Here is a 14,582-nt window from a genome sequence, read left to right on the forward strand (position 1 = left end):
ATCCTATCCCACAATTTAGTCTTCTTCCGTTTTGGCTTCTCATCATTTTGGTTTAACTTTTTGCATTTTGACGTACCGTTTAATTGAAAGGTAAGCGCTAGAAATTTTCTTTCGTTCAGTATATCCGGTAGCTAGTAGATATTCGTGCTTCCGTTACCGCTTTGGGAAATCGCTACCGTTTCCGTTTGTCGTAATTCTGGGTTAGATTATTCGCCCGTTCCCCGGAGTTTTCCGTTTTCTCCGTCTGATTACCCGTAACTTCCGATCGCAAACCGACCATCCCTGGCCAGGGGCAAGGATTGACCAACTCCTGGTGGCGGTCGAGGTTCCGCACCGTTCCGCTAAGTCCACCGCACCGCTCCCTCGACGACGGCTGTTAAGTTGTAAAATATGTACGTAAGAAGATTGAGAACAATTTATGTTTTATGTAATTTTCCGCTGATTAAAATTTAATTTGTTTCATTTTTAGGCAACGGCGCGGACTTCCCATCAGAGTTCGTCGCAATAGTACTACAAGGTAATTTCTTTTCATTTAGCATTCATTAATTGAATCTAATACGTAAGGGTTTGCACGTAGCTTTTATGATAACGAACCGCGTGTGGTGTGATTGCTTCAAAATAAATGCATCTCCCAGTGTTCTTTACTTTGTTTACCATAATGTAACCGTTGCGAAATTATAGCTCCGACAGACGTTAATTATTACGGAACAACAAAATATTTTTTGGATTGGAAACTTCGTTCCCGAGTTATTACTGATTCTGTACGGGGTAAATGCAGTTTACAAGGCCCACGTTTTTAACTTGTTTTTCTTTGCCCGTATCCGTTTCTTTAATATTTTACTCTTTCTTCTTCCAACATTCTTCGTTGTCTAGCAATTTATTACCAATTCGCTTCCTTTCCTGCGTCCCGACGCTATCCTTATCATTTCCATTTTTGTTTCTCCCTCTGCTACTTACACAATTTAATGTCCTTCTGTTCAGCTCTAATACCTTCTTTGTATTCCTCCCAGTTCATTCCATTGTTTCCACTTCAATATTTCATTCAGTACCATGTACGCCGTCGTCATTATCGTGATTCCTCTATAATTTTCCACATAGTCTTTGTCACATCTTTTAAAAATCGGCACTAGGATAAACCTACTCCTTTCTTTGGTTTGCCTTGTTTACTAGATTCCTTATGCAACCTTCATTTTCTATTTCGTTCTTTCACCTCATTCTCCAAAATTTTCCGTCATCTTTCTTTTTACACCATTTCTCTATATCTCTGTTTTCTCTAGCTTCTTCTATTCTGTTTCTCTCTTCTGTACACTCTTGTCCCACTAATCCTTTCATTTCCTTCCCCCCCCCCCTTGCTCCTTCGGTTATGTGCTCACGTTATTGCTATTTTAATATTCTCCTTTATACTATTACACTCCTCCTCTGTACTCCCTCCTATTTCTTCTCTTTGTTCATCTAATCACCCTCCATACAGCTCCACCGTGTCTCTTGTCCATAATTGTATCTTCCTTCATCTTCGCGTTATTTTATTTTTTGATCTTCTCCTTTAGACCATTGCATCATTGTATTTTAAATTCAACTCCTTCCTCCAGTACCTTTTTATTTACTATTGTGCAATCAATTACCGACCTCTTCCTCCCGCGTATGTGAATTTCCCGTTCCCATCTCCTTCCATGTTTCCATTTAAAGTTCTTCCACTGCTCTCTCCTGATAATTGCGATAGCACTTCCCCCTCTTTGTTGCACTCTTTATCTTTTGATTTTCTATCTTGTGTTCCTCTCCCCGTCTCTACCCATTTTCTTTTAATTTCTGTTCCGGTATGATAACTCCCCCCAATATTATCCCCTCCTCCAACCCGTCATCTATCAGATTTTCTACCTTATTTTTTAAGTCCTCCATTCCTCCTCTGTTTTATATCATCACTCTGATTTTCTTTCCCCCCTACTTCCACTGGTCTGACTTGTATTCCCTCTTCCTCTTTCGTTTCATCACGCATCCTTTTCTTGCCCCTGTTAATATACCTACTTTTCTTCTTCCCTTTATATTGTCCCTCTTCGCGTATTTGTTCTTCCATATTATATGTTCAATCGAAATGCTGTTCTTTATTTTCTCCCAGTTCTTTTCTTCTATCCATGATTCTCATATTCTCTTACTCTCCCAAAATTGGGCGTCTTTACAAGCTACCCTCGCTAGATTCCAGAGATTTCTTGTTGCTCTTCTCCATTTTTATTTCGTTTTTTTCTTCTGTCGTTTGTGTCTGTAACTCACCCCCCCTCCCCCTTCCTCTATCTTATCTTTTCCTGTTAGTGCTTTTCTTCTCCGCCCGTTCATCTTTCGTTCTTTTCCTTCCGCATTTTTTTGAGAATTAAAAAGTTTGCGTTTTGTCCGTCCGCCCGTCCGGACCCACTTCTACCATTTTGAACTGCTTCTAGGGAAATGGTCCTAAAATCCTGGAATTTTTAGCGCATTTTTTAAGAATTAAAAAAATGTGCTATTGTTTGCCTTTTGTCCGTCCGTCCGTCCGCCCGTCCGGGCCCACTTCTACTGTTTTGAACTACTTCTAGGGAAATGGTTCTAGAGTCCTGGAATTGTTTACAGTAGGTAGCCTTTAGAGCGGTGCTAAGTTAAACTTTAGGGGGGGGGGGGGTTTAACACATATTCTACCCTTCATGATATTAGGATATTCTAATGAAAGGTCTCATCGAAATAAATTGGTTTGTAGAAACTACAAAACTTTCCCGTGCGACTCTTTTTCGAGATCAGTGAGCGACGGGTCCTGAGGGGGGGGGGGTGTAAAAATTCATTTTATCTCTAATTGTATTCAAATTTAAGGTCTCAACGGAAAGAACGGTTTTGTACCAACTACAGCCCTTCTTTCTGTCAAGTACGGGGGGGGGGGGGGGGGGGATGAAACTAGTTTAATCATTCATGATACTCTAATGAAAGGTCTCAATGAAAGGAATTCATTTCTACCAACCATATCCCTCCTCCTCGACCTCTTATTGTGAGCGGGTATTTTCCCTTATACCTCAAGAACGGATTGTCGAAAGTGGGTACTCACAAAGGGCCATTGAGACGTCTGCAAAAAATATATCCGTTGGTTATGTCAAAACAAAAGCTATTTCGGTTAAAAAAACGCGCTTTATGTGCACAATTTGTACTTGTTTGCAATATGTAGCCTATACCTTGTAGGTGTACCAGACGGGCATCACATTTCGCTGTTTTAGGGGTGGAGGGGAAGGAGGGGGCATGAATTACTTCATGGGATGCTGCTTTTTTTTACACACAACCAAATTGGTGTCACACTTTGCATACGCATGCCTTTCGAAAATTCGTGGTAGGGGGAGGGGGGGGGCTATACCCACGTTCAACATTTCAAGGTATTCTAATGGAACGTCTCATCGAAGGTCATTTCAACCATTAGGTAACACCAGTTCACGTTTCCGTAGCCAATCGGTCCTGAGTACTGTCACTTATCGGCATGTTTGTAGTAGTCCGAAAATCGACAAAAAAGAGGTCGGTATTAGATTCTTAAAAATCCGCAAGTACACACAAAAGTGTGGCCCATAAGATAGAGAAATTCTAAAAGTGAATTATCACATGCGTAATTGGTTTAATCAAATTAACCTTTTGTTCATTCGGATCCATAATATGACAGATAATAATATATATAATAAAACGTATTGTATACAAGAGAGTTCCCGAATTAGTTTCGTGTTAATTTCATTGCAGAATGAATAATTAATCGTTTCAGTCGTGCGCATTTACAACACTGTCACTAATTGAGCCAATTTTTAATTCAATTAATGATATTCCAATATGCGTCGGTTTAATTACGCGATATTAGTCAAGCGGCAGCATCGATTTTTCCCCAAAAGGAAAACGGAAAGATGACTGACAAAAGTGTAACCGTAAAAAATATAAATGAACGCTCGCTTCTGGGGAAGTAAATAAAATGGGTAGCAGAAATATTTATCTTCGTTGCCGCTTGAGTTCGTTTTTTACAGAAAACGGATCACGCCTTGTCTGATGTTAAGCACATTCACGCGACTTTTCAGTAAACATATTTATAAATTTTGTACATTTACAACATAAATATTTTATACGTTTAATATTATCCGCGGCGGATCCCGAGGGCTTTTCTAAGTCCATCATGCGGAGTTCAGGAAAATTCTCAGAGCACTGGTAACATCAAAGAACGAAATTGGTTACTGAATCTTTAAGGAGCTTCCAACGGAATATTTTTTTGTATTATTTCATATCAATAAGATCCCGTTTATTTTCATCCCCGACGATCCGCCGCTGAACTAATTCTGGAAACAACTGCAATGTCACACCGAGGGGGATTAACAGTATTGGGGTGGAGAGCTTTTTAGGGTTTACGTGATGGGATAAAATATAAGGTTAGCGGATTATTTCTTTCCGTTTTCACCGTTCGCCGACTGCTATTTAAGGGCAATACATATATTTGTAAATACGTCATGCTGCGAATGTGGCCGAAGGAAAAATGTATTAGTCCGACATCGGTCGCCGGAGAAAAGTGCGATTCTCGTAACTGCGCCAGTATCTTCTGATTTCCACCGTCTCCGGATTAAAATAATCCCAAGTTAATGGGTTCATTTGCATGGCGATGATGGTTTCGCCGCTTATAATGGAATCGGCGATGAACTTGCAGATTAGTATAGTCGCGCGTGATTTAATGCGCTTTGAACTTACATTTCGTGGATGAGTAGAGCAAAATACCACACTTATGACAATGACCTATGCTCTTTCGCATTCGAGATGGAAATTTTTTGAATATCGGGAACGATACCGGCCCGAGCCTGGGTTCTTGTGACATGTCAGAAGCAGTAGTTTGCAGATTTGGACTGCTGTCTGGTGGCCTACTAGGAAAATTATTACTGATAGCATTTTATTAAATTTTTTTTCGAGGTAGTTGAAATTTCAAAGGGTTTAGTTGTTTGGGCATTAGATATCATAGAAACTTTACAGGTTGCGGAAATTTAAAGAATTGATTTTTCCATGGGGATCATGTTTAGTGACTCTGGCGACGCCCCGTTTGCACATCCGGCAGCAAGGTAAGACGTGCTGCACCCTCATTGGTCTAAACGCCCAACCGTGCCCCGAACCCTAGTGTCAAAAATGCTAACTGTCACGTCAATTTCATTCGTGCCACTTATCGTTAAACGTTTCGATCTCGTTCTGTAATCGGTCCGTGTATAAAAGTGCCGCAAAATCTGCGCATCCGCTAGCGACCTCGCACTTTACGACCGCGACGTTCGTGCCTTTAGCTCAGCACCGCGGACTACGCTCGGGTACCCTCCGCGGACCTACCTACACCAGTAGTGGATCGAAGTAGCTATAAGCCGGTAGCAACGAACAGTCAGTAAGCATAATCAGTCGAGTGAGGTGAGTCAGTCATTACCTAGTGACTTAGTAAGTCAGTGAGAGCAAATGAATGACGCTACGGTTTTCCCATTGTGATATGGTCCTTAAGAAACAACCGGAAGTGCAAAGTCAGCTCGTCGGAGAAAAGTCCCGCACAAGTTATAGATTGGTTTGTAAGTTTCGCTGCCATTAAGGTTTATTAAAATCTTACATTTTAGGCCCTGATGATGGCTTTTTACCAAAACGTTTCGCGCTATCTTTGTTTAATAAATTAAAATTTTATGGGGAAGGTTTTGTGAACCTTGCTTCGGTTTATCATTTTACCCTACTTCGAAAATCCTGAGAGAGTGGATACCCAACAAACTCATGTACACAGACGGACGAACAGAAAGTCCAAATGACCAAAATTTAATCAGCTAGTCCCTTGATCATTGTCTACGTATTACTGAAAATGTACACACACGGACGTAAGGACGGACGGACCGACGAAATCATGAACTTTCTTAGGAGCACGTTAATATCTGGAAAACAATAGACTACTAGGGAATGCAATACCTTCCTTTTTTACCATTTTCCATTACCATTTACCATTCGTACTTTTTCGATCAGACTTCTCAATCAAAAGTTATAGACTAGAAACCAATTTCGAAAAAAAATTCAAAGGGCTGTAACTTTTGAACTAGTAGCCCAATCTTGGAACTGTTTGAAATTATGGATTCTACAGGCCACATTCTATAAGAAAATTTTTTTTCCGGGTCGATCTGAGACAATTTTTTTTTCGGGCTCAAAAAAAGGCAGTGTATAACCTTCCTTTTTTACCAAAAATCGACTGCACCAAAATTTCTCGGGAAAACACTTTTTCTTATTAATTTGGGTGCGTAGAATCCAAATCAATTCGTACTTTTTCGATCAGACTTCTCAATCAAAAGTTATAGACTAGAAACCAATTTCGAAAAAAAATTCAAAGGGCTGTAACTTTTGAACTAGTAGCCCAATCTTGGAACTGTTTGAAATTATGGATTCTAGAGGTCACATTCTATAAGAAAATTTGTTTTCCGGGTCGATCTGAGATAATTTTTTTTTCGGGCCTCAAAAAAAGGCAGTGTATAACCTTCCGTTTTTACCAAAAATCGACAACACCAAAATTTTTCGGGAAAACACTTTTTCTTAATAATTTGGGTGCGTAGAATCCAAATCAATTCGTACTTTTTCGATCAGACTTCTCAATCAAAAGTTATAGACTAGAAAAAAATTCAAAGGGCTGTAACTTTTGAACTAGTAGCCCAATCTTGGAACTGTTTGAAATTATGGATTCTACAGGCCACATTCTATAAGAAAATTTTTTTTCCGGGTTGATGGCAAATACCGGGATCTCGCGGGATTAACATCTAACGATCCCGCAAATACCGGGATTAAGATTTTGCTGCGGGATTGCATTCCCTAGACTGTACAGAGAAAGAAAAGTAAAATAGTGGACACCAAAAGTGGAGAAAAGAGCATAATGGAAACGAACGACTAAACGAAAATGAATGGGAAATCGGTAACAATAGCAGAAATGAAAAGGAAACACAAGTAAGAGACGAAATGTGAATTTATGAAAGAGAAATTACGGAAGAAACAGAAAAATGGAATAGAGGGAACGAAAAAAGAAACAAAAGGAGACAACACAAAGAACGAAAGTGGAAACAAAACCGAAACAGAACCGGAGATGAAAAGGGAAGTTAAGAGAGAAATAAAAGGGCGACAACATCGAATTAACAGAGTAGGTTGACGTTCGGGGAGGACCGTAAAGTAATTACTAAAGCAAGAACGTTCAATTTTAGCGGTCTGAAGAGCTAAGTATTTTGTGAAGGATTAGCGTTGGACCACGAGAGAATTCGCGTTGTGAAAACGCGAAAAATTTATGGCGAAGGTATCGGCGAAGTTCAGTCGATCGCCTGTAGATCACCATGGGGTGGTTTTTAATTTGTGCAAAATTCGTGTTGGGCCGCGAGTGAGGTGAAGTCAACTATCAGTAAATTACTGCAGGGTGGTTCTTCGAATTCGCGCCTAAAAGTTATATGTTTTACATTAAAAATAAGTAAATAGATAAATAACAAGGCGTAACGTTTTAAATGCGAATTAACACTTGGTGACGTTCAAATTCAAGGGATAATTTACGGCTTAAGAAAGTTATAGATTAAATAACAATTAGTGGAAGTTTTTGACAGGCGAAATTAAATCCTGTGACAATTAAAACTAGAAGAATGGATATATTGAATGGCATGACGTAGTTTTTCGCCCATTTTAAGCTTCCTATTGTGCAAATATATTTTGTAGCATTGACGCTGACTGTCGGATTACGTAATCTTGCGCAATCTTTTATTTTTTATGTGTACTAAAAGGTTTTTAGAAAACTCAAAAGGTTTTTATTGGCCCTAAAGGGCTCTAAGAGCTTGTAGGTGTCTGAGGAAATGGTGCATTTATGAGCTTCTTGGAGACTCTTCAAGCCTTTCAGTTTCCCCGGGCAGATTCTCCGGAACCGATATTATTGAAGGAAACCTTTGGGAAACGAGTACTCCATTGCCCAATATTCCCACGGCAAATGACTGTTCTACGAACCAATTTTCAGAGGGCGAGGAATGTTTGGAAGAATCCTCCTGTGAAAATGTAGAGGATACAGCAAGCTCGGTGAGGGATTTTCTGTTAAAAGTCGAATGAGGTGAAAACATGAAACCGTTTGTAATTAATTTAGTTTATTAAAGCCTTACATTTTAGGACCTGATGATGGCTTTTTACCAAAACGTTTCGCCTTTAACATACGCTATCTTTGTTTAATAAATTAAAATTTTATCGGGAAGGTTTTGTGAACGTTGTTCCGGTTTATCATTTTACCCCCTGAGAGAATGGATAACCCAACAAACTCATGTACACAGACGGACGAACATAAAATCCAAATGACCAAAATTTAATCAGCTAGTCCCTTGACGAATGTCTACGTATTACTGAAAATGTACATAGACCGACATAAAGACGGGCCCTGGGACGGACGGACCGACAAAATCATGAACTTTCTTAGGAGCTCGTTAATGTCTGAAAAACAATGGAGAGACAGAGAACAGATTTTCTTATTTGGAAATAATGTCCTATTTTACAAAATAACCACAATGGCTGAGCATTTATACGTTTCTACAAGGAATGGCACAAAATGACGAGAAAATTTTGATTTCGCGTACAATAGGAAAATCGCAATAAAAGTGCGTTTCAGAATTGAACGAACGCCCCAAAGAAAGAAAACGTATTAAAGGGTTTCCGAAGATTTAAAACAGACGCACCGAATTCCTACCTGTCCCGCGATGCCCCCCCCCTTTCCACCCCCGAGTCTGTTAATCTTCCTCGAACGTTTATTTTTTATGAGCAGCGCACTCGATGCCTTCCCGCGAATACTTAACGAAGGGGTTGCACCCTTCTGATACTAAACCTTACTCTTGGGATAAAATTCTCAATTTCCGTTATGTTTTTAGAATCCCCGTCATAAAACCAATCTGCATTCGATGAATAAAGAAACACGCTCCCGTTGTGGCGATTAATAATAACTTTAGATTTTATAATGTGGACGCTCGATTTAACTGGAAGTCATTTCCGAATTTGATGACGGCGCCCTGATAATTTGTGATGTATGATCCTCGACGTTTTGGGCGGAATGGTGAATCTACAAGTGTTCTCCGGCGAAATAAGCTGAGAGACGTGGCAATTCCGTCGCTTTTCCAATTAATGTTAGGAATTTCCGGCGGTGCATTGCGAGTTGTAGAGGTATTACGTTTATACGCGTCACTCATCCCCATTCACGATGGTTAAACTAAATTAATTACAAACGGTTTCATGTATTCACCTCATTCTCTCACCGAGCTTGCTGTACCCTCCACATTTTCACATAAATACGGCGTACAAATAACTTTCAGGAATAACATCGTCCTCTGAAAATTGGTTCTTAGAATAGTCATTTGCCTTAGGAATTTTGGGCAGTGGAGTACTCGTATCCCAAAGGTTTCCTTCAATAATATCCGTTCCGGAGAATCTGCCCAGGGGAACTGATAAGGCTTGAAGAGTCTCCAAGAAGCACCATTTTCTCAGACGCCTACAAGCTTTTAGAGCCCTTTGTGGCCAATAAAAACCTTTTGAGGTTTCTAAAAGCCCATAAAAAAATAAAAGATTGCTCAAGATTACGTAATCCGACAGTCAGCGTCAATGCTACTAAAAAACATTTGCACAATAGGCGAAGAATTACGTCATGTCATTCAATACATTCATTCTTCTAGTTTTCATCGTCACAGGATTTAACTTCTTCAATTCGCATTTAAAACGTTACGCGTTGTTAAGTATTTATTTGTTTATTTATTTATTTATAATGTATAACTCTTAGACGCGAATTCGAAGAAACAAAAATAAAATCCACCCTGCGGTCATTTACCGATAGTTGACTTCACCTCACTCGCGGCTCAACACGAATTTTGCACAAAATGAAAACCACCACCCGGTGATGTATGGGCGATCGACTTAACTTCGCCGACACTTTCGCACTAAATTTCACAACGCGAATTCTCTCGTGGCCCAATGCTAATCCTTTACAAAATACTTAACTCTTCGGACCGCTAACATTGAACGCTCTTGCGTTACTAATTACTTTACGGTTCTACCCGAACTTCAAACTGCTTTGTAAATTCGATATTATCACCCATTTATTTTTCTGTTCCTTCCCTTTTCGTATCCGGTTCTGTTTCTGTTTTGTTTCCACTTTCGTTCTTTGTGTTGTCTCCTTTCGTTCACTCTATTCCATTTTTCTGTTTCTTCTTTTTGTTTCAGTAATTTCTGTTTCATCAATTCCCATTTCGTCTCTTATTTTTATCTCCTTTGCATACTCATTTCTGTTATTGTTACCCATCCATTTTTGTTAGTCGTTCGTTTCCATTATTTACCTATGCTCTTTTCTCCACTTTTTTTACTTTTCTCTCTCTCTCTGTACCGTCTCTGTATATGTTTTTGCTTCTGTTTCCGATGTTGGCCAAGCTTTAACGTTCATTCTCAATTTTTTTTATGTTTTTTATCCTTTTTCTCGTTCGCTTCCATTTCGTTTTCCTAGTTTGCTTCTCATTTCCTTTCTATTTTGTATTTCGTCTATGTTTCCCTATCTGTATGTTTTATGCCGTTTCCTTCCCTTTGTTTTCCCTTTATCGCTGCCACATTTCCGCTTCTTAGTGCGCCGTTTATTTTTCTCATCCTTTATTTCTTTCTTCTTTGTGTCCGTTTCGTTTAGTTTTCGTCTCGCTCATTTTCATTTTTATTTTGATACGTATTCGTTCCTTTTATTACTCTTTACATTTCCCCTTACAGCTCCCTTTCCCCAGTTTTTTTTCCAATTCATTCTCTTTTTCATGTATCTTTTCGTTTCCCTTTGTACATAACTGTCTGTTTTCGTACCTTTGCTGTCCCGTTTTAGTATCTCTGTTCTCTTGTTTTATTTCAGTAATTGCTTCTATGTTTTTTCTCGTTTTCAATTTTGCTTCGCTTTCATTTTCACCTTAATTCCTCCTTCCCTACTTTTTCGCACCCCTTCTTAATTGTTCACTTTCTTTGAGTTAGGTTCCGTTTTCATTTACATTTGCATTTCTGTTGTTTCCGTATTTCTAGTCGTTTTCCTATTCAATTTCTGGTTCGATTTCGGCCCGCCTGTTTCTTCTTTCGTCTTTTTGTTAAACTTTGGTTGCTCTCTTTGCATTCTTTTTTATTTCACTTTCTGTGTCTATCACCCTTCATGTTTTCGTCGGTTGCTCCGTTCCATTTTACTTCGCTTTCGTTTCACTCTCCGTTTCTATGTTGGTTGACTACGATTCGATTATGTCTATTTTTCTTTTCTTTTAATATTCGCTATCAGTCCCTACTTTGTTTTTCTTTTTGATTCATTCTTCATTTCTCTAGTCGTTTCTGTTTTTGTTTTTTTTTCTCCCTTTGCTTTCGTTCTTTATCGACACCCATCTCGTGACAATGGCTTCATAATAAACAAAATCTCCCTGTAATCCGAAGGAATCACGGCATCTCCCACAACTCACTAGCGCCATCAACAGCTGTCGCTCGCATTTAAAAAGTCAGGACTGTATTCAACGACCACTCGCACATGGAACACACCGCTCAACGCGTACGTTATCGTGACTTAACGCGCATTGCCCTACGACATACCGCAAACCACTACCCAATTCTCTGATTCGCGCTGGCTCTGGGACCTTTAATAAAACTCATTTTTTTAACGAATGCGTCTTCTTGACGGATGCCCCACGTTTCACACTTTACGAAAACGGCAAAAACCACGATGCGTATGATAATAGGGTCATAGAGCAGTTAGGAACGGCGTTAGAACGAAATTATTTGCTAGAGCAAGTATAACCTTAACCAGAATAAGAAATGAAGAGTGCTATAAAGGGAAAGAATTGAAGAAATTTTAAGAATTGAAAAAGGCCCAGTTAAGAAGGGAATGGCAAGGAAGCGAAGAAATTGGAGAAAGAGGAAGAGAAACATGAAAAAATTCATATTGCCAGAAAAATTCAATAGTGCTATTAAATTACAGGCAGTAACCTATGTCTCAACAAACCAACCCTGGTATCATTGAATTCCAAACATTTTTATTTTCACTGTGTTTTTAAGAATAGGAGGGGCTACTGTAACGGGCGTTAATTATTTTCTAGTCTCTATTATTTCCGTTTTGCGCGAACTATCGGTGAAAGGAACAGAATCGCGTATATTTTTGTGCGTCTTGAAATACGTTCATTTGCTGATTTAGATTTTACTTGTTTAGGAATACTTGAACCATTGTTTACTAAAATGAATTAATTATCTGACCAGCAGAGATATTCTTGAGTTTATTAAAGGATTACAAATTGGTACCCTTCATGGGGTGTTTTGCAAAAGGTGAAAATAATTAGGAAATGACTGAATTATATTGCATAATGGCAGACCGCAGACAGCAAAGAATGGTTGCGCAATTTCTAAAAAAATACTGATTGGATTCACGGAAATACGTTTTTGCCCTGGTGTTATCGTGAAATAAATACGTGGCGTCTAGCCGCGTCACATATGCAGTGTAGGCAATCAATCAGAACGTCCAATGAAAGATTAGCATTGGCGACGATTTTGCACCCCTACGCGTCGAACTATTATGACAAATGATCGTAAAGCAATAATAAGGGTTGTTATTCCTCCTATCAATCATCGTCCGTACGTTATTGTGCGGCCCACCAAAGCGTTACAAATACTACATGTATGGAAAGAGAAACGGAACGATTTTTTACGCTCCTTCCGGCAATAAAGCGTGAACGGGAAACGTTTTCAAGGCATTTCAAGTACATACAATTTAATGGACGATTCAAACAATTTTACGCCAAATACTTTGACTGCTCACTCACGTACTGACAATAGAGGTAAATTACATTACGGCGATGTTAATTCAGCTATTAATTTAGATGAGTATTCAAATGGGGCTTTATTTCTACCCCTTTTTTTTGTTGAAGGAAGCGCAATTAGTCGCTTCGCCACCGAATATTTATTATCTGTACTAGTCGTTTACCGAAAATCAGAGTTGAAGTTTCTAGCCGTTTACATACATCAAATTAAAACATTTTTAGTACCGATTATTAAAAAATTCGCCTCCAACAGGAAGTCTGTCTCGAGAATAGGAGTATTCGTCCACAGATAATTCCTTTCGGGATTATTCGCCCCAGAAATAATCGCTTCTTAAAGTTACCCCAATGGGAAAATGCTTTTTAAGGTAATAGACGCCCGGAAACAAGTCTCCGAGATAATAATTGACTCCTGGAGAATTCGCCTTGTGTAAATATCCAAAATCCTTTGCTTGGATTTGATTCTGATCAATAAACACCATACAAAATTTGTTTCCGCAAATAATCCTGATAGGTCGGTTTCTTTAGGAAGATCAATATTAGTTCGAACTAAATTTTTGCTATGGAAATTCCTAAAAACAATCGACCACTACCTCAAAAAGGTTAATATAACTTACAGTAATTGACGTGGTTAATAATCTCCTTAGAGAGAAAGGTGTATATTTATCAGTGCGTATTTTTGGGACAATGCAATCGTAATTCCTCACCTTTGAGTGGATATCATTTGCTCACGATAAAAATTGGACCTGTCCCCGTATAAAAGAGGTCATCTTCTGCTGGCTGACGCTTATAAAGCTAATTAGTTAACCAAATGAAATTAGACTTCGACTTCGTTCAGCCATTTAATGTGATTAAATTGAAACTTCTTTTACCTACATTATAAGTTTAATTAAAAATGCTTCCAGTAGGGTACGGTCACAAAACAAATCGAAAATATAAAAGCATATGCTTCTGATCCCTTTATTGATGTGCGCATAATCTGCACGCCGGATCTGAGGGGATGCGGTATTATTCAAAATTAAAGCGACAAGGAAACGTATAGCAATAAATTAATTAGAGTCTATATACTGACGTGCAAATAGAATTAGGGGCTGGGGTGTTTTGTTCACGGCGCTTTCATAGGAGATGAAGTCGATAAGGAACACAAATCAAATCCGAAACTGATTTGTAAAGTGTAGCGAAGTTTTATTTAAGTTCCATTCAGTGTAATTTGGAAACTGAAGCGACGTTCTTAATGAAAGTTACACAACTTATGGAATAATTTGTGCGGTTCGTGCTTTCGCAGGTGACAGGCATAATTATACCTTGAGATGTCGTAATCGAGAAACAAGTACTTTGGTTCAAGTGTCGCTAATGTACTCGCGTAGGCGTCGTAACGTTCTACAACGAATTTACTTACAAAATAACAATAAGTTTGCATTAATTCGTGAAGATCCTCGAGATGGATTGCTGACACCGCCTTCCCCGCTGGGAAGTATTCAATACTCCCCCAGACCCATCGGTATTACGTTCGATGGCGTCTCTTTTGAAGACTCGAAGAGGAAGACAAACCCCTCCTTTGATACGGGGTCAGAAAGTCAGCAGTTGTTGGTATAGAAAACGGTTCCTTTCGTTGAGACTTTTAATTAGAATACCATGAAAAAGAAAATTAATTTCTACCCCCCCCCCCCAAATCAGGCCCTGCCATCCACTGATCTCGAAAAAGAGTCGCGCGGGAAAGTTTGATATCGATTAGACCTTTCATTACAATACCAAGACGGGTAGAACGAA

This window comes from Photinus pyralis, unplaced genomic scaffold (genome assembly GCF_008802855.1).
Source record: "Photinus pyralis isolate 1611_PpyrPB1 unplaced genomic scaffold, Ppyr1.3 Ppyr1.4_LG9, whole genome shotgun sequence".
NCBI lineage: Eukaryota > Metazoa > Arthropoda > Insecta > Coleoptera > Lampyridae > Photinus > Photinus pyralis.